This window comes from Anolis sagrei, chromosome 6, assembly GCF_037176765.1.
Source record: "Anolis sagrei isolate rAnoSag1 chromosome 6, rAnoSag1.mat, whole genome shotgun sequence".
Taxonomy (NCBI): Eukaryota; Metazoa; Chordata; class Lepidosauria; order Squamata; family Dactyloidae; genus Anolis; species Anolis sagrei.
In genome coordinates, this window is record NC_090026.1 from 18671507 (window position 1) to 18690809 (window position 19303).

Genomic DNA, 19303 nt, shown 5'->3' on the forward strand with positions numbered 1-19303 from the left:
CTAGCTGGAAGTTTTCACAAATGTTACAGCCTTTTGAGAATGTATTTTCTGTTGGAACATGCAAAGGAATCAGTTAATGTGTGTGAGAGACAACTGTAAAATAAGATGCATGAAGCTGATTGGTTGGGCAATGCCCGAGGAGATGGCTAAGCCTGGGACTCTGGATGCTGTAACATTTTTGTTCAGGTTTGAGCTATGCAGGTGCAAAGAGAGACAGTTTGAAGAGAAAAGCAGAGAGACAGAGTGATTTGCTTCTTGGCTGATGAAAAGAAAGTCATATGGACAAAGAAACACCATTTTAAATCTCTCTGAAAGGACATTTAGTAATTTTCAAACAGGGTGTTTAAGTCAAGCTTACACACAGTTCCCTCCCCAAAGAGTTCATCACTTTTCAGTCATTTAGAAGCCTTATGGTGTGTTATTAATTTGGGGCTTGTCCTACTGCATTTTCTGTTTCCCATTTCAAGGAGAGGAAGAAAAACAAAAATTCCAGAGCCCATTAAATCACGTCCTGTCTTGTCGGCGCCATCTTCTCTAACCCCCCAGACAATGCTCAGGGAAATGGCTAAGCCTGGGACTTTTGGATACTGTAACATTTTTGTTCAGGTTTGAGCTAGCAGGTGGAAAGTGAGACAGTTTGAAGAGAAGCAGAGAGAGAGAGAGAGACTGATTTGTTTCTTGGCTGCTGAAAAGAAAGTTGTTCATATGGACAACAAAATACCATTTTAAATCTCTCTGAAAGGACATTTAGTGAGTTGATGCAACTGATCATATTGTACATATGTTGTTCTGAATTAGGAAGAGTAAACTACATGTTCGTTATTGTTCATCTGTGTGGCATATTTTCTTTCTCTGGCAAGACTGTGTGGGCTGATGAAACATTAACTGCACATGATTTATTTTACATTATGCCACATTTTCCTCCCCTCCCTCCAAATCTATATCTGTGTGAAAGTGAGGCTAGTTTAGATGTACAGATGTGGATTGATGGTCAGGCAAAATACAGAGAAAGAATTTACCTCAGAGTGGGAAGCAGTTACAAGTGTGCAGAGAAGAGAAGGTGGATTGATGAACACATGGATGAATCAATATGTTGTCCAGAGAAAAGAAGAGAACATTTTGTCCTGTAATATATTCTAGCTTAGTTTTTCTTTGCCTTAGTATACAATTGATTGTATACAATGGAATTTAGTATACAATTCTTGCACCACTTTTTAATATTTCAAATAGCTGCTTTAAGTTTCTTTTAAGAGAGGAAAAATGATGCAATAATGGTAATGATCATGATATGTGTGGTCTGTTTTCTCCCACCGCCGGCCGCCCATCCACTGTCCTGAGTCATCCCTGCCCCAAATTCACAGTCTCTCTCTCTCTCTCTCTCTCTCTCTCTCTCTCTCTCTGTGGGTCCTGTGTCTCTTGGGATTAACTCCCAGCTGGCAATTCCAGCTTGTGTCTCCCTTTCATTAAGATCAACATGTTAGAGCATCAAACCACTTTCACAAAAGCCGCCGCAGACTTAAACACAGCAAAGTAATTAGAACAGAGCAAGAGGATCTAGCTGGGTGGGCGGGAAGCCAGGAGCTGGACTTCTAAAGAATTTTAAAAGTATGACAGCAGGGGTGTTGCAGTTGAATACTGGAGTATAAGAGGTGGCCAAATCAGGAGAGGGGGCTCTTAGATTATATGGGGAGTACAGTTTAGTCATGACATTAGAGGTTGTAGTGGAATGAAAAAACACGTGTCGTTCACATCTTTACCAATCCACACACTGTCTTGCTAGAAAAATGATATGCCGTGCAGATTCGTTTTTCGTGTCAAGAGCGACTTGAGAAAGTGCAAGTTGCTTCTGGTGTGAAAGAATTGGCTGTCTGCAAGGACGTTGCCCAGGGAACGCCCAAATGTTTTGATGTTTTACCATCCTTGTGGAAGGCTTCTCTCATGTCCCCGCATGGAGAGCTGGAGCTGACAGAGGGAGCTCATCTGTGTTCTCACCGGATTCAAACTTGCGACCTGTTGGTCTTCAGTCCTGCCAGCACAAGGGTTTAACCCATTGCACCACTGAGGCTCCTTTGCCACATATATCATCAGTAAAGAATAAGGTATTTAATCTCTTGTTATGCAGAGCAACATATATACAGTCATGAGGACAATTGACTTACACAATGTCCTTTTGAGAGAGATTCAGATGGTCCTTTGGTGTCCATGTGATGAATCTCCTTCCAGCAGCCAAGAAGCAAAAATATAAACTGTCTGTACTGGCAAGCTCCTGCAAAGAAAACTTACACCATGTAACTGTTGCCAAAACTCCCAGGCTCAGCTAGCTTCTGGGCATGACCCAACCAATCATCTTTGTGCTTTGCATCTTTCAGTTAACACACTCACCAACTGATTTTTACATGCTCCAACAGAGGTCCTACCAAAAGTGTGAAATTAACACAATTGAAACAGTACCAATCTCCTATATTTTGGAGCCAAAAAGGGATGTTTCAATGGGTACATCTTGTCACTGAAGTCTCCCACAGAACAAGCTTCAGTTTCAGTATGGTTTGTGTGCATCTGTGTGTTTTAAGTTGTTTATCAATTTACGACAACTCTCGGGATTCCTTAGGCTTTTTTAGGCTGGTAATAATCAAATGAGGTTTGCCATTGCATTCTTCTGAATACAGTATATCCTCCAACAATTCATTTATGAAAATTGGGATATGTGTGGCTGAGGCCTTGCCTGATCGTAGTTGGGCAACCAGGTTCTTAGTTTCTGTAGCTGATACAGGTGGCCATGGTGGAAGGTTCTCTGTATCAAAGTTGGGACAGTCCCTTCCAGTAGAGGTGTCCATATAGAGATCCTGGAAATATGCCTCCCAAATCCCCGGAGGGATGTGGGAATCCACAATAGGTTGATCAGATCTTTGGGCATTTGATGTAATATGCCAGAAAGTGGCTGAGTCTTTCTCTTTGACAGCTTTGATAAGCTGAGCCCAGTTGTTTTTCATAGCTTCCTTTTTCTTATATGCGAGCATCTGCTTGTAATGCCTCTTTTGTTGAAGAAGGTCTTGCGCTGCTATTGGTGAGGTATTGGATATGAAGGCCTGATAAGTGGCAACAAGAGCATTTTTAGCATTGACGCAATCTTTATCAAACCAGGGCTTGGAGTATTGCTGTTGCTGCTTCCTTGATGTAAAATTGTTAAACCTTAGGTGCTTCTGTATTTCTTGAGTGATGTTCATATAGTTGTCAAGTAGTATGTTGGGGGATGCTGATGATGTCAAGGCAGTCTGTAGCCCCATTAGTCGATCAGAGGCCAGGAGCTCAGATATTCTTTGGTTCAGACAGGGAGTCCATTTGGCCCTGACATGGGTTCCTCCTGGAGGTGATAGGGAGGGTTGAAAACATTCCACTGTGTGGGTATTTTGGGTGAAAGAATTTAGGTGCAGCAGGACAGGAAAATGATCACTGTCAAACTTGGGCTTAACTTCCAAGGTTTTGGCATATGGAAGAAGGTCCCTTGAGATGGCTATATAGTCAATGGCGCTCATTTTAGAGCCAGAAAGATATGTAAATTCTGCTGGGTGATCACCTTCCAGAGCACCATTTAAGATGTGGAGATTCAGTCGTGATGTTGATTGAGCCAAACACAACCCTGCAAAGTTTGTTTTTTGATCTTTGGAACGACGAGTTAGAAGTGGAACCTCATATTCAGTGGCAGGAGGAAGGCCTTTGTAACATTTAAAGAGTGTGGCATCATCAGGTCCCATTCTTGCATTGAAATCCCCTCCCATAATTACAGAGGCATTTGGGTTCTGCACCATGAGGTCTGCAGCATAATTTTCCAATTCTGACCATAAAGCTCTAGTTTGGGCTTTCTTCCTCGTTGGAGGCAGATAGACATTTATTATCATCAAGGTATGATACTTAAGTTGAATTAGCACTGCCATTGCAGTTGTTTTTAATGAGGGAAGGGGCCTTGTTATGGCACGTAAAGTGGTAGAGACTAAAATCCCTAATCCACCTTTTGCTCTTCCATGTGTAGCTCCTGGCTCTGCCCCTACACAATACGAGTGGAATCCATTAGCTATCAGATCACCTACTGCCCAAGATTCCTGGATCAGAATAATATCATAGTGGGAAAGAAAGTCTATAAAACAAGGGTCTCTAATGGATGCGAGCCACCCAGCCACATTCCAAGTCAATAGGCTGACCCCGTGCTGGCCCTGTAGCTGTCATAGTCCCAAGGGATCTATGGCCTGGTCACGATCCTTCTGTATCAGGTCTGGGTCATTGTTTGGTGAGTAAGAAACTTGGCCTTCTGATGAAGGGGCTGGATGGACCAATGCCACATGAGTAATGAAATGTGGGTCATTGGCGAGTAGAGAGCCAAACTCATTTGCTGTCTGCAAGCCCTCACCTATGACCGGTGGAGAGGCAAGCTCCATCTGGGGTTGAGGAGAGTCCATAGTGTGTGGAATGGTTAAAGCAGCACCTGCAGGAGTGTCTTTGATCTGCTTTTCTGTTACTTGAGTCATTACTGGAATCACAGATGGATCTCTGTCATTGTTGTTTTCTTTTGTAACAGTCTTAGAGGGGGGGCTTGACTTGGGAGGAGCCGTGGAAGAATCTGTATTAGGGTCTGATTTAAGTTCCAAATCAATGTAAGCAACTGCTGGGTGACAATTCCTGACTTGGAGCTGTGTTAACTGTGTTGGGTTTCTTTCTTGTACCCGTGTGTCCAATGTACTTCGAGGAATGAGATGATTGACTGTCTGATCCTTAAATACCCTACTGATAGTTATTCCATGCCTGTTCCATAAGATGTCCTTCATTTGAGCTAGGCGGTCTGACATCTCAAGGGAGTTGAAGGTAAGGAGGATTCGTTTTACACCATTCTGTGTTGGAAGAAAATGGTGATCCTTTAAGTCAATAAGTTTGGGCTGGATTCTGAGCAAGTAAGCCAGTGATTTTACAATTTGTTGTTTATGGTTCCAGCCCAAAGCATTTTGATTGAGCTGCAGAACTATCTGGGCTTTTTGCAGAGTGAGGCATGCTTTAGTTTCAACTGTTGGTTTATTACTGTGATTAACAGCAGCTGTGGTCAGAGGAGCATCCTCAGCATGTGAGCACCTGGGCGTCTCTGCAGGCTTGAATCCCTGAAAACACTGTGTGGAATGCAAGTCAAGTAGCCTTTGAATTTGTTGTGAAATTTGACCTAGTCTGTTCAAAATCAGCATCATTGATTCCACTGACAGCAAACATATCTCCCGATATTTCTGCATATCATGGTCTAGGGAGGGGCTGCACCCCGGAGAGTTCAAATGACCATTATCTCCATTACCCTCTGGCATTTGTCCTGGGCTTGTCTCCTGGTCAGAGAGGGGGGAACCCACATTCAGTGAGTTTATCGAAGGTGTTATCAGTGCTCCGCTACTCACAGTTTGTGATGTTGCTATATCCGGGGAGTTTGGAAGGTAAGCATCGATTCTCATCTGTTTCCGTGCTTTTGGTGATTTATGGGACCCTGTTCCATTGCTGGTTCCTATTCATCGCAGGGCTTTCACCCTGGCCCGATGCCACGCTCTCCCATCAGCTGTACTCGAAGGCCGCTACCGGAAGATCCCTTTCCCAGAGAGACTCTGCCCCTGTGACTCGGGTCATGTGGAAACAATAGAACATGTGCTCCCTCAGTGTCCGTTCTACAGGGATACCCGTGCCAGGCTTATCTTACCCCTGATAGACAAGCACCCAGGCCATTCAGGACAATTTTATACCTCCCTGCTACTTGCGGATACTAATTCAGCTACAACCTACAATGTCGCAAAGTTTTGTGCAGCAGCATACAAAATCCGCCAGGGAATGACTAGTTCCAAAAGTCAACTGTGTGTCCAGTAATCGTCTTCCCTGAATCTACAATTTGGTGATGGATCTGGACATTGTATGTTTTTACCCTGTTTCCCCTTCTGTTCCCTCACCCATATTGTGTTTTTAGTAGTTGTATTTATATTTTTAATGTACCAAACATGCCAGGTTTGTAAGGAAACGTGACACTATTACCTGTGCTGGTCAATGACCGAAATAAATGTTTTGATTTGATTTGTGTGGCTGAGGAACTTTAACAGTCGGGCAAAAGTTATCTAATGCCCCTTCCACACAGCTGTATAAAATCCACATTGAACTGGATTATATGGCAGTGTGGACTCAGGGCCTTTCCAAACAGCCAGAATATTAAGGCAGGTGTTGTAGCCTGGTCAAATTCTGAGTGCTCAGAAGCTGAAGAAGGGGATGCTTGGATAGATTTGGAGTGCCCAGAGAAGGATAGAAATATCCTGGAGAGAGTTGTTTTGGAATCTCATGGCAGTTCCCATGAGACTGAAGAAAGCGGTATCAGTTCTTATGAGAATCTGCCAAAAATGCAGGCTGAGAGAAATGTGGGAGATTAATGTTTGTCCAGATCGAGGCAGAGCATTCAAGAGAGACAGTTTCCCTTTTTCCAGCAGCTTAGAGATAAGGAGAGGAAAAGCAGGTGTGTGAGGAATGATGTCATGGGAGGGCTTGAAGCCTTTTAAGTGGGTTTCTGCTGGTCTAATGCTTTGTGAGAGCAACATTGTATTCAGGTGAAGAGCTCTCGATTCCTGGTCCTATGTTTGTTTATTCATGTATTCAAGTGTTTAAGTTTGTTCCTGGTTCCAGATTCATGTGTGGCATAGGTTGCTTGCCTTGGATTCATGTTATCCTGTTTATGGATATGTCTGGGGATTGACTTGAGACCCTATCTAAAAGGATGTTGGAATCTTGGCTATCTTGGAAATAACTGTTTGAACTTTGATTCTCTCTTGTGAATTTGCTAATTGTTTATATATTCTTTTCTTAATAAACCTTCACTTACTGGAGTACTTGGAGTGTGGTTTGCTGTAAAAAGGTGTTTCGGGGCTCTAGAGCAACAGCAGATAATTCACAAAATCTGCTTGAACTGGATTATCTTAGTCTACACTGTCAAATAATCCAGTTCAATGTGGATTTTATACAGCTGTGTGGAAGGGGCCTTAGATAACTCAGTTCAAAGCAGATATTTTGGATTATCTGCCTTGATATTCTGAATTATATGGCTGTGTGGAAGAAAGGTTGCAGCAGTATACTTTTGCCCTAGTCTAAAGGGAAAGGCAAGATTCCTCTCCTTTGCACCCAGTTAACTGACTACAAACTACTTTTGCATTTTGAACCCAATTTGTTATAATAGAAGTAAACTGGGGATGAAAGGCAAATGCTGCACAGAGGAGAGAAAATCTGGGACATTTTAAAAGTAGCTAAAAAGTGAGACAACAGAAGATTAATTGGTAAAAAAAAAAAAAAAAAAAGATTAATTGGGACTATCCTGGCCAAATCAGGACTTTTGGAGAGTATGTAACAGCATCTCATCCAAATACTAAATATACCTATAGGAAGCTGCTTTTTTCTCTAAGCAACCGAAGATTTCAGAGAAAGTTTGCCTTCCATCCCTATCTTGACATGCCAGTGTGAAATATGGGAGCTTTTGTATGCAACGCAAGCACTCTGCTATTCACCTGTGCCTTTTATAGTTCCCTCTGTAATTCCTTCTTCTACTTTTCTGCTATAAATGCAAGATCCCTTGACCCAGCACCATTTCCAGAATATGAAAGAAATTGGGTGAGGGCCAAAAATCTCTTGGCAGAGCATGGGAAAGTAACTTTTTGGACTACAGCTACTAGAGGACTCTAGTTAGCATAACCATTAGCCATGATGGATGGGGGGTTCTGGGAGCTTTAATTAATATTCCCAAGTGTTCTTTAGGAGGCTAGTTTTGGGATCCTTGATATTGTGGCTTATGATTCATACAGCAAAAGAATCAGAAGGAATCTCAAAGGGTCTCTGCATCAACTTCATGCTGAATGGCAATTCGACTGGCACACTACCCCAAATATATGTCTATACAGCCCCCATTTCAAAACCTGGGATGAAAGACAATCCATCATCTGAAGTGGTTGTGAACAGCTGGCGTTTTTTTTTTTTTTCCATTTAGTGGAAATCTTGCTAGTTTTGAACCCATCATTCAGATCTTGCTAAATAGATGCCACCTCTGTGGGAAGCCAGAAAACAAATTTGAACCAGCATCTCTGTGGCAGTGATATAGATATTTGAAGGCACCTAGCGCATCGCTCCATCTCCCCTCTAGGCGAAGCATCCTTCACTCAGTATGGTTCATTGTCTTTCTTTCCTCCAGGTCTTATGGAAATGATTTACGCTCCAGTTTGAGTGGGAAGGAGAATATAACACACAGGCCACAAGCGTGGGATGGGGCAGGCATGTGATGGAAAAAGGCCATTGAACGACCCACATTTGCTCTATGGCATGGTATTGCAAGGAACTTGTTTAGCTCTTCCTGGTTTGAAGGCACAATCAGCAATACTTGATCATGAAGCATTTCAAGGACAGAGCAGAGCTCTAGGGTGTGTATCTATGCTCTAGACCAGAGTTTCTCAACTTGGGGGTCGGGACCCCTGGGGGGGGGGTCACAAAGGGGGGGGCAAGAGGAGTCGCCAAAGAGCATCAGAAAACACAGTATTTTCCTTTGGTCATGGGGGTTCTGTGTGGGAAGTTTGGCGCAATACTATCGTTGATGGGGTTCAGTGCTCTTTGATTGTAGGTGAACTATAAATCCCACCAACTACAATTCCCAAATATCAAGGTCTATTTTCCCCAAACTCTACCAGTGTTCACATTTGGGCATATTGAGTATTCATGCCAAGTTTGGTCCAGGTCCATCATTGTTTGAGTCCACAGCAGGCCCGTAGCCAGGATTTCGTTTCGGGGGGGGGGGGGGGGCTGAATTTTTTTCAGGGGGGGTTTCGGGGGGGCTGAGTTTCGGGGGGGGGATGAGTCTGAGTGAAAGAGGGTCTAGCCTAGCAAACCTTTTGTATCATTACCCCAATACCCCCATGCATATGGGATATATTGAGTATGGTGATCAGATCATGATATGAATAAACATAACAGTTTAAATAATGCACCAATAAGGACTTTTCGCGAACCACCATGAAAATTTCGGGGGGGGGGGGCTGAAGCCCCCCGAGCCCCCCTCCCCCCCCCCCCCCCCCGCTACATGCCTGGTCCACAGTACTCTCTGGATGTAGGTGAACTACAACTCCAAAACTCAAGGTCAATGCCCACCAAACCCTTCCAGTATTTTCTGATGGTCAATTTCATCACTGAAGTTCAGGATGCTTTCTGATTGTAGATGAACTGTAAATCGCAGCAACTACAACTCCCAAATGGCACCCCCCCCCCCCCCCCCCGTATTCATATTTGGGCATATTAGGTATGTGCCAAATTTGGCCCAGTGAATGAAAATACATCCTGCAAATCAGATATTTATGGTACATTACTATTAATAACAGTAGCAAAATTAGTTATGAAGTAGTAAAGAAAATGATTTTATGGTTGGGAGTCACCACAGCATGGCAGACTGTATTAATGCGTCACGCCATAGGGAAGGTTGAGAACCACTGCTCTACACTCAACCTTCTGGGAATTGTAGTCTAAAAACAATTATTCTATGGATCTCTTCACTGGCTCCTGAGATGCAGCTCTCTCTGTAATCAGGATAAAGTGGCTATTTTAGTTGTTTCCTAAGATTCTTTGCAAAAAAAAACTGAAAGAGACGCAAGGATTCTTTCATCACCCCATCTCTAGAGGAATAACTTCAAAGCTCACTAACAAGGGCCAAGAAGCTGGTCAATCATATGAAGAGGATTCACTTATCTATGAGAAGCTAAAACTCAGCACCCACTGATATTTAAGAGACAAGAAGGACGATCTGTTCCTTTTGGTTTCTCTGGCATTACTCCTGACCTTCAGCTTTACCCTGCAGAAACGTACAAAAGGGGTGCTTTCTCTAGTCAAGATTAAAACTATAGGGACAACTTTAGATGCTAAATTGGTATTTCTTCACATTTGATAAAAATAGGTTTCCCAAACATACGTCAACATATTTTTGATTAAGAACCATTTGATCTTAATGAACTGTTGAAGGAGAGAGCAGACCCTGTGAGCATCTACTCTGTAGTGCCTATATCTGGGCACCGCAATTGAAGGGAGATGTTGACAAGCGTCTAAAATCATCAAGGGTCTGGAGAACTAGCCCTATGTGGAGCAGCTTCAAGAGCTGGGCATGTTTAGCCTGCAGAAGGGAAGGTTGAAAGGAGACATGATAGCCATGTCTAAAGATGTAAAAGGTGTCATAAGAGGGAACAGGCTTGTTTTCTGCTGTCCTGGAGTCTAGGACACAGGACAATGGCTTCAAATTACAGAAAAGGAGATTCCACCTGAACATTAGGAAGAACTTCCGGACTATGAGAGCTGTTCTGCAGTGGAACTCTCTGTGTGGTGGAGGTTCCTTCTTTGGAGGCTTTTAAACTGAGGCTGAATGGCCATCTGTCAGGGGTGCTTTGAATGCAATTTCCCTGCTTCTTGGGAGGGGATTGGACTGGATGGCCCACAAGATCTCTTTCAATGAGGTTTTAAAATATAATTCCAATAGATTTAGACTTCTGCTATTTCTTCTAGAATCCGAAATTGCAATAATCGAAAGATCCCACTCCTTGTATTCCCTTCTATGAACTGGACCATTGTGCAATAACAACAGCTTAAAACAGCAATCCTCAAACTTTTTAAATAGAGGGCCAGGTCACAGTCCCTCAAAGTGTTGGAGGGCCGGATTATCATTTGAAAAAAAACATGAATGAAGTCCTATGCACACTGCACATATCTTATTTGCAGTGCTAATAACACTTAAAAACAATACAATAATTAAAATGAAGTACAATTTTAACAAATATAAACTTATTAATATTTCATTAGGAAGCGTGGGCCTGCTTTTGGCTGATGAGATAGGATTGTTGTTGTTGTTGTGTGCTTTCAAGTCATGTCAGACCTAGGTTGACACTGAGCGAGGGTCGGATAAATGACCTTGGAGGGCCGTATCCGGCCCCTGGGCTGTAGTTTGAGGACCCCTGGCTTAAAAGAACACTTGCCATGCACTCATCCTAACATTTCATTAATTATGATTTATTGTGAAACAAGTTCACACAGTAAATTTGTGTGGTTATGCTTCTTTTCCAAAAGAAGCCCCATGGCCCAACCATCAGTTTGAATTGTTTATTAAATAATCCACAGTTATTGACTACTTACACAACATCCATTCAGTCCGCCCAACTGTATAGGTATGAAGTTAGCCCATACTTCAGTTGTTGTGAAGTGAGTTCAAAGTTCAAAAGTAATTTGAATTCAATTAATTCCATAGCAGGAGAGAGGAAGGGAAATCCTGCCTTTCCCAGGAGACTTGGGCAAAATCAAACTGCTGCAGCCTCCCCTATAGCTTGTGTATTCATCCCCATTAATACTTCTCTCCATCTTTACCACACTTCAATGTCACCACGAGATGCAGAGCTAACCTTAAGAAATGAGGCTACAAAGTGGAGTCCATGACATGCGAGTGTAGAGAAGAGCAAACCACAGACTATCTACTACAATGTGGTCTGAGCTCTGCCAAATGCACAATGGAGGACCTTCTTACAGTGACACCAGAGGCACTCCAAGTAGTCAGCTTCTGGTCAAAATAAATTTAGTGTAATGCCAAGTTTTAAAGTTTGTTTTAAAAAAAGTTTTTAACAGAGCCTCAATCAATGACTGATACCAAATGAAAGACTCCCTCCTGAGCACACAAAGAACTAGGCAACTTAGAAGGCGCTGAACAGCCTGCGCTCTGGCACCACAAGATGCAGAGCCAACCTTAAGAAATGGGGCTACAAAGTGGAATCCATGACATGTGAGTGTGGAGGAGAGCAAACCACTGACCAACTACTGCAATGCAACCTGAGCCCTACCACATGCACAATGGAGGACCTTCTTTTAGCGACACCAGAGGCATTCCAAGTGGCCAGCTACTGGTCAAAGGACATTTAATCAACTACCAAGTTTGCCAATTTTGTGTTTTGTTTGTTTGTTTGTTTTTAATGCAATACAATTGTTTAGTTCGCTCCTGACACGATAAATAAACAAACTTTGTTTATGGTCTTTCTCTATACATTATAACTGTATTCTCGATTGTCTTCTGACACGATAAATAATAATAACCACACTTGGATGTTGTTTGGCCACAAATGTCCCAGAATAGAGGAATCTGAGGAAAAGAACCACTTGGGGACCAGCACCAGTTTTGCACAACTAAGGATGTCATCATCTCTGGTCATAGAAAGCAGATGAAGAATAAACAGGGATCCCTTAGACATATCATCACTTTCTTGCAGAGCCAGAAGAGTATTAAATGTTCACATCAGTCTCCAAAATTGCGAGTTTTATGTTCTTTTCTTCCAAGTAATGACTTTTGACCACAGAGCTAAAAGGGATGTCACAGAAAGAAGCCACAAGGATGACGAAACAATGCAAGGAGTAGCAGCAGCACTCTTCTGCCAGTGGGCATCTTGGTGGCAAGGCACGTGCTCATGAAGGAGGTGCTCAGCTGAGGAATCCGTATCTGAGAAAAAGGACATACCATAGTTGGATGTTGAGACCATTAGCTGAATACAGATGTTTGCAAGTAGAGCTCTATGATAATTATTATAATTACTAGCATATATACACGGTATTGCATGGGCATTGCAAGGAGCACTGCCCTCTGTTTGCATCCATTCTTTCCCTTTCTCTCCTTCCATCCTTCTCCATTCCTTTCCCTTTTCTCCTTTCCTTTCTCTTCCTCCTTTCCTTCCTATCATAGAATCATAGAATAGTAGAGTTGGAAGAGACCACATAGGCCATCCAGTCTAGCCCGGTGCCATGCAGGAAAACCACAATCAAAGTATCCCTGACAGATGGCCATGCAGCCTCAGCTTTCCCTCCTTTTTCTTTTCCCACCTCCCTCCCTCCCTTCTGCATTCCTTTCTTTCCCTTTATTTTCTCTTCCTCCTTCCTTCCCCTTCTCATTTCTCCAGCTCTTTCCTTCCTCCCTCCCTCCATATAATCAACTTTCTTTCCTAATGACATCACAGTGAGCTACCTAGCAACAGCCAATTAAGTGACATCACAGAGGGCTACTTCACCTAACAAGAGCCTTTGTGGTACAAACAAACAGACATACTTAGATAGATAGATAGATAGATAGATAGATAGAGAGATAGAGAGATAGATAACACCCCACTTTTATCTCTTATTGAAATGCAAAGAACAAAATTCCAACCACATAACCCAGTGGCCACAGGCTGTTCGTCTCATAGATAGATTCCATCTCAGGGAAGGATTGAAACTATAAAATCTTCCAAGTCCAATCAGCTCAGAAAACCCAATGATACTGAAAACCACTTATTTAGGCCCCTTCCACACAGCTGTCTAAAATACACATTGAACTGGATTATATGGCAGTGTGGACTCAGATAATCCAGTTAAAAGCAGATATTTTGGGTTATCTGCCTTCATATTCTGGGTTACTTAGCTGTGTGGAAGGGCCCTAGAGGTCCAAGAGGGTGAAAATCATTCCAGCACTCAGTAAATCACTATCATGTTTGCATTCCAAATTTAGTTCTAAAACTAGAGTGCAAAAGTTCTCGATAACCTTCATAATTGTGCAAGAAAGGGATATTAGACCGTGAACAGTAAGTATAGTAAACAACTAGGGGCCCTTCCACACAGCCATATAATCCAGAATATCAAGGCAGATAATCCACAATATCTGTTTTGAATTGGATTATCTGAGTCCATACTGCCATATAATCCAATTCAATGTGGATTTTATAGTGCTGTATAGAAGGGGGCCTTAATTGAGTGCAATCCCATCCAGCATAGTAGAAACACTACTGCTTCAGGCAGGCAAACCATTGTACCTCAGTCTTATCTGGGGTTATCTTCTGTAGCCAGTTCTCAACCAATCCATTTCTATGGCCAGGCACAGCTTTAGAACGAATATGAATCCTTAACTTGCAACACAACACTAAAAATATCCATAGGCACAGATTTTCGTGTAGATTGTTTTTATTGAATAAATAATAAATTGTTTTCCAGTCAACCAAGAAAGACACCACAGCTTGCTTATTATCTGGTTTTAACGACAGACCGTTTACAAATGCTCCCTTTTTCTTTCTATATATATAGTGATGTATTTTTCAAAACTGTCAGTCCCTTAAACAGAGATTTTCAAGATTTGTAAACAGATACTAACTCAATGGAGAGACCTATTCTTCACTAAGATGGCTGATTTCAAGAGATAACAGTTCGTTGCAGATGATGACTGTGTTTCTATATACATTCGCATAGTGCTCGTACCTACCATTTTCAGCAGGCTTGCATTAAAAGTATGTCTCTAGATTTTAAATTATCTATGTGACTGAACATATACAGAGTTTGTAAACTTTAACTTTTGGTTATAATTTGCAGAATGTTACACGAACCTAGCCTTGGCAAGCCTTTTGGGTAGAGGTTTAGAGGGATTGTAGTACAACACCGGCATGGTCAAACTTTGGCGCTCCAGGTGTTTTGGACTCCAACTCCCACCGGCTGTTAGGAATTGTGGGAGTTGAAGTCCAAAACACCTGGAGGGGCGGAGTTTGTTCATACCTGGTGTTGTACTACACCTGGTCTATATGAAAAGCAGGAGATACAGGTAAAGGAGGAGAGAAGCAAAGACTGATGGAGAGAGAGACCAAATCTGGACCCAAGAGATCTCACCCTGTGATCGGTTCCATATGAAGAGTCTGAGTTCGCTCAGGGCTTCGGTGAGATTCTGGACCTTGCCTTGAAGCTGTAGGTTCTCGCTCTGGAGCTCCTCAATGGCCTCTTGCAGCTCGAAACCGTGGCCCCTTCCCCACAGAAGGGACAGGAGCAGCCAGAAGCACAACGCCATCTGCGTGGCTGGCAGCCCTCCGACAGCCCCACAATGATGAGAGGCCGCCGGGTGCACAGTGCAACTCCACTTCCCTCCCCAATCAATCAAACCGCAGAGGCAATCAATCGCTTTTAATTATCTCCCTCCTTCCTGAGCTAAAGCCTGCTGGACCTGAAAGGCCTTGTGAGTAACTTTGGGTGCATCTACACTGCAGAATTAATGCAGTTTGTTACCACTTTATCTCAGTGCTGTGGAATCCTAGGAGTCATAGTCTGGTGATGCAGCAGTACTTTTGGGCAGGAAAGGCGAAAGGCTTTGCAAAAGCTATATCTCCCATGAGACCATGGCCTTGAGCCACGGTCAAGCAGTTCAAGTGGTGTCAAACTGCATTCTTTCTACAGTGTAGATCAGGCATGGCCAAACTATGGCTGTCCAGGTGTTTTGGACTTCAGCTCCACAATTCTTAACAGCCAGTAGTTGCGCTGCAATCTATGTACACTGCCACATAATGCAGTTTGAATCTGCATTATATTATCAGTGTATTTATATGTAGAGAAAGTTGGGATCTGCATTGCCAAATAATGCAGCTTGCACCTTCATTATATGGTCAAGAAAGGTACATTGAACCGCATTATATGGGTATACCCCGGCTATATATTGCAGATTCAAATGCATTACATAGCAGTGTAGATCCTGCCTTTATCGATGTCTTAGGGGAAGCACCATATCCATCACTTTTAATGTCTTATTTCCCCATCTACAACACTCATGATTCCATAGCACTGAGTCATGGCAGTTAATATGGTGTCAAACTGCATTAATTCCACAATGTAGACGCAACCCTTGAGTCCCTGTCCAGGTCTCCTCTGGTTCCTGTGAAGAGAACAGTACAAAGTAATTTGCAGAACGAGCATCACAGACTTTGCATGTGTGAAATTAGCCCAGGAGAGTTATGGGGAGGAAGCATATGGAGCTTATTTATTTTGATAAAGGGTAGGGAGTCCTCAAAAGCGCTAGATGGAAGGAGAAAATAAATGGAAAATAAGAAGGGAGGATGCAGACACAAAGGAAGTCATTGGGAGGTGTGAAAGATTACAGCAGAGGGAGATAAAACAAATCACAAGGTGGCAGATTTGCTTTTTGAAAAAACAAACATCTAGGAGGCAGAACAGAAGTGAGACAAGAAAATAAATCATGTCGTATTTGGGATTGGAAAGATTTTTTAATTTTATTTTAAGAAAACGCATTGGGAGATGTGGGGAGTTTTGTCAATTTGAGATGAGGATAGAAACAAGACCCTATTTCTTCCGTAGCTGCATTTGGGGAGAGAGTTTGAGGAAAAATATCCTGTTGTTAACTGCTCTTTTTGTTCTGAAGGAATAGGAGTCATGGTAACAGGAAATTCAAGAGAACAGAAAAGGTTGCTAAAGCACTTATTTTTGTTGACTGGACCTCTCTCTTTCTTGTGGTTTCTTTCACACTATACAGCTGTAGCAGTTTGATGTAACTTCAGCTATCATGGCTGCATGATACAGAATTCTGGGATTTGTAGTTTCACAAGGCAACAGAGCTCAGAGGATTTGAAATGCAGCACAAAACTATATTTCAGGATTCCATGTGGCAGCTGAAGTGTATCATGATGTTATAATTATGTAGAGTGAAATGTGTGTGTTTGTGCGTGTGTCAGTGTATGGTTTGTACCACAAAGGCTCTTACATGGTTACAGAGAGCATACCACCCCTCTGTTATGTCAGCTCCACTGGCTGCCGAATCAGTTCCGAGCATAATTCAAAGTGCTGGTCTTGACCTATAAAATCCTATACAGCACCGGCGCAGCGTACCTGTCCGAATGTATCTCCTTTTATGTCCCGCCTAGGAATTTAAGATCTTCTGGAGGGGCCCTGTTCTTGGCCCCGCCCTTGTCATAGATTAGATTGGCGGGGACGAGGGACAGGGCCTTCTCGGTGGTGGCCCCCTGTCTGTAGAATTCACTCCCCGGGGAAATTAGATCATCGTCATCCTCCTCTCTTTCAGAAGGAAATTAAAAACATGGATATGGGACCAGGCTTTTGGGTAATCTGGCAGACTGACAAGGGCAATGACGACTAAAGCTTTGGAAACGGACTATGATAAGCGGAATGAATTTATTAATTACGGACTTGGCAAAACGATGGCCACCAGGCTGGCTTTTTATTGTATTAAAGTAATGTTTTAACTGTTTATAATTATTATTACTATGTATTTTATTGTGTTGAATTGTAGGCATCAAATGCATGCTGGTTGGAAGCTGCCCTGAGTCCCCCTTAGGGGGTTGAGAAGGGCAGGGTAGAAGTACCCAAAATAAACAAATAAATAAATAAAATGATGTATCTGGACCAAACTTGGTACACATTCCCTTGGAAGTCGAAATTTGATTTCTAAGTACCACAGATACAGAACCCACATGCTCACTCCGATCATCTGGAGAGGCCCTGCTCGTGATCCCGCCCGCGTCGCAAGCGCGCTTGGTGGGGACACAAGACAGGGCCTTTTCTGTGGTGGCCCCCCGACTCTGGAATGCCCTTCTGAAAGACCTCAGACAAGCCCCTACATTGGCAGTCTTCAGAAAGGAATTGAAAACCTGGCTGTTCCGATGTGCCTTCTCAGACTAGAAACCTCCAGCACCAAATCCTAGAAGCACTTTAATAGAACCAAGATCACTGCACACTGCACATTGCACTTATATTATAATCCTACATCCCTCCTGCCACATCAGCACTTTTAATCCTGTACTCCTACTCCGGCCGGCCCAGTTTTAATAGTGTCTTGTTGCATTGTTACTGTTATTGTTTTCCTGCTTAACTGTTTTATTTTGCTTTAGGTATTGTATTGTTGTATATGTTTTGGGGCTTCGGCCTGTGTAAGCCACATCGAATCCCTTGGGAGATGCTAGCAGGGTACAAATAAAGTTATATTAATAATAATAATAATACAGAGGGCCCGTGCCTGGCCCTCCATTGTTGGTGGAATACAGAATGCTCTTTGATTGTAGGTGAACTATAAATCCCAGCAACTACATCTCCCAAATGACAAAATCGACCCAATCCCTTGTTGTTCATCCGTTCAGTTGTTTCCAACTCTTTGTGACCTCATGGACCAGCCCACGCCAGAGCTCCCTGTCAGCCGTCACCACCCCCAGCTCCTTCAAGGTAAATCCAGTCACTTCAATGATCCCATCCATCCCTTGATCGTCCCCTCTTCCTTTTTCCTTCCATTTTCCCCAGCATAATTGTTTTCTCTAAACTTTCCTTTCTTCTCATGATGTGGCCAAAGTACTTCATCTTTGCCTCTAACATCCTTCTAATTAGCAGTTGGGCTTTATTTCCTGAAGTATGGACTGGTTGGATCTTCTCGCTATCCAAGGCACTCTCAGAACTTTCCTCCAGCACCACAGTTCTATCGTCTTTGGCTCAGCCTTCCCTATGGTCCAGCTCTCACATCCGTAGGTGACCCAACCCCACCAGTATTCAAATTTGGGCGTATCAGGTATTTGTGCCAATTTTGGTCTAGTGAATGAAAATACATCCTGCATATCAGATATTTACATCGCAATTCACAACAGTAGCAAAATTGCAGTTATTAAGTAGCAATTAAAATAATTTTCTGGTTGGAGGTCTCCACAGCATCTAATCAACTCTCAACAAAAGATTCCCCCAGGCACTGCCAAGCCATCAAATGCTAATTAAGGTGGTCAGTTGAAACATTCACACCTAGCTCCAGCAGACAAGAGTCATTTGTCCCACCCTGGTCATTCCACAGATATTTTATTTATTTATTTATTTATTTATCGTGTCATCAGCAGCCATACCATTGTATTACATTTCTAACAGAACAAAACAAACAAACAGATTAAAAAACAAAAACAAAACACAAATTTTGCAAACTTGGTAGTTGGTTAAATGTCCTTTGACCAGTATCTGGCCACTTGGAATGCCTCTGGTGTTGCCGCAAGAAGGTCCTCCATTGCGCATGTGGCTCAGGGTGCATTGCAGCAGGTGGTCAGTAGTTTGTTCTTCTCCGCACTCGCATGTCGTGGATTCCACTCTGTAGCCCCATTTCTTAAGGTTGACTCTGCATCTCGTGGTGCCAGAGCGCAGTCTGTTCAGCGCCTTCCAAGTCGCCCAGTCTTCTGTATGCCCAGGGGGGAGTCTCTCATCTGGTATCACCCACGAATTGAGGTGCTGGGTTTGGGCCTGCCACCTTTGGACTCTCGCTTGCTGGGGTGTTCCAGCGAGTGTCTCTGTAGATCTAAGAAAACTATGTCTTGATTTAAGTCGTTGACGTGCTGGCTGATACCACAGATATATAAACCCTTTTTTCCTAGTTCCAACAGACCTCACTACCCCTGAGGATGCTTGCCATAGATGCAGGTGAAGCGTCAGGAGAAAA

General features: G+C 42.9%; 1 long non-coding RNA gene across 1 annotated transcript; it reads right to left on the reverse strand.

The window, feature by feature from the left end:
* Positions 1-11146: 11146 nt before the first annotated feature.
* On the reverse strand, positions 11147-15008 carry LOC137097243 (uncharacterized). The gene is made up of 2 exons (XR_010910080.1): positions 14719-15008; positions 11147-12538 (listed from the first exon to the last, which is right to left on the reverse strand). It is a non-coding gene; the product is annotated as an uncharacterized lncRNA (long non-coding RNA).
* Between the last annotated feature and the right edge of the window lie 4295 nt (positions 15009-19303).